General features: G+C 52.6%; 1 pseudogene; it reads left to right on the top strand.

Annotated features, from left to right (window-relative positions):
- Window positions 1-385: 385 nt before the first annotated feature.
- On the top strand, window positions 386-966 carry LOC141917260 (olfactory receptor 14A16-like; annotated as a pseudogene).
- The last annotated feature ends 726 nt before the right edge of the window (window positions 967-1,692 follow it).

Raw genomic sequence — 1,692 nt, 5'->3', positions numbered from 1 at the left:
TTTTCCTCTATGAACAGACCCTCGTACCATGAGTGACCAAATGTGCAACGGCAGCTACATCACTGAGTTCCTCCTTTTGGCATTCAGAGACAGACGGGAGTTGCAGCTCTTGCACTTCTGGCTCTTCCTGGGCATCTACCTGGCTGCCTTCCTGGGCAATGGCCTCATCATCACCGCCATTGCCTGTGACCACCACCTGCACACCCCCATGTACTTCTTCCTCCTCAACCTCTCCGTCCTTGACCTGGGCTCCATCTCCACCACTCTCCCCAAAGCCATGGCCAATTCCCTCTGGGACAACAGGGACATCTCCTATGTAGGATGTGTTGCCCAGGTCTTTCTCATTGTCTTCTTGATCTCAGCAGAATTTTGTCTCCTCACCATCATGTCCTATGACCGCTACGTTGCCATATGCAAACCCCTGCATTACGGGACCCTCCTTGGCAACAGAGCTTGTGTCCACATGGCAGCAGGTGCCTGGAGCACTGGGTTGCTCAATTCTCTCCTCCACACAGCCAATATATTTTCAATGCCATTCTGGCAAGGCAATGCTGTGGACCAGTTCTTCTGTGAAATCCCCCAGATTCTCAAGCTCTCCTGCTCACACTCCTTCCTGAGGGAAGTTGGGCTTCTCATGGTTAGTGTCTGTTTCACTCTTGGGTGTTTTGTTTTCATTGTGGTGTCCTATGTGCAGATCTTGAGGGCTGTGCTGAGGATCCCCTCTGAGCAGAGACGGCACAAAGCCTTTTCCACATGCCTCCCTCACCTGGCTGTGGTCTCCCTCTTTATCAGCACTGGCACGTTTGCCTACCTGAAGCCCCCTCCACCTCCTCCCCATCCCTGGACCTGGTGGTGTCATTTCTGTACTCGGTGCTGCCTCCAGCAGTGAACCCGCTCATCTACAGCATGAGGAACCAGGATTTTAAAGAGACATTGAAGAAGCTGATTCAATCAGCTCTTTCTTAGCACCATTGACCTGCCCATGTCTCTTCAGAAGGGATTTCACATTCATTACGGGAACCTGCTGCACTTTGGGCATTTTATCTGTCATAACCATGTTTGTTCATGTCTGCACCCACTCCACTTCTCCAGAGGCATGAACCAGCCTGTCTGACCCAGAGGTCTGTTCTCGTGTGTCTGGCACGATGGTACAGCTGGCCTCCCATGTGGCATCTCTGTAATAAAAGGGGATTTCCTCAATGTCTGGAGGTTGGGCTCTTGTTCCAAAGCTGAGATCAGGCTGAAGAAATTGTCCCCACAGGGCCAAGCTGTTGTGCCTGGGTTCTCCATGGGAGTAGGGCATGGGGTGATATTAGGGAATGGGCCTGGGCTGAGCCTTCCCCTGTGGGTACCCAGTTCCCCCGGAGATGGTGAATGATCACAGGGATCTGCCTGGGACTGTCACCCCATGGCTTTCAGGCACCACAGCCCACTCGCTCTACAGAGCTGCACCACCACAGCTCAGGGCCCTGTTGAGAGCATGGGGAGGTGGTAGCAAGGACAGGTCAGGTCAGCACGGAAACATTTCACTGGTGAAAGTTTATCTGGGGGCAGGGAAATCCCCAGAGAAGAGAGAAGGAGCAGCACTCTGCTTCTAGGGGAAATAAATGACCAAGAGAAACCTATTTCTGAATGCATCAAACTGGGGAAAGTTTCTCTGTTGCTGGGACAACTGGAGAAGCCTGAGGAGCC

The sequence above is a fragment of the Strix aluco genome, chromosome 36 (assembly GCF_031877795.1).
Source record: "Strix aluco isolate bStrAlu1 chromosome 36, bStrAlu1.hap1, whole genome shotgun sequence".
Classification (NCBI taxonomy): Eukaryota; Metazoa; Chordata; class Aves; order Strigiformes; family Strigidae; genus Strix; species Strix aluco.
Note: the sequence above shows the minus strand (reverse complement) of the source record. Positions and strands in the feature narration are given on the sequence as shown.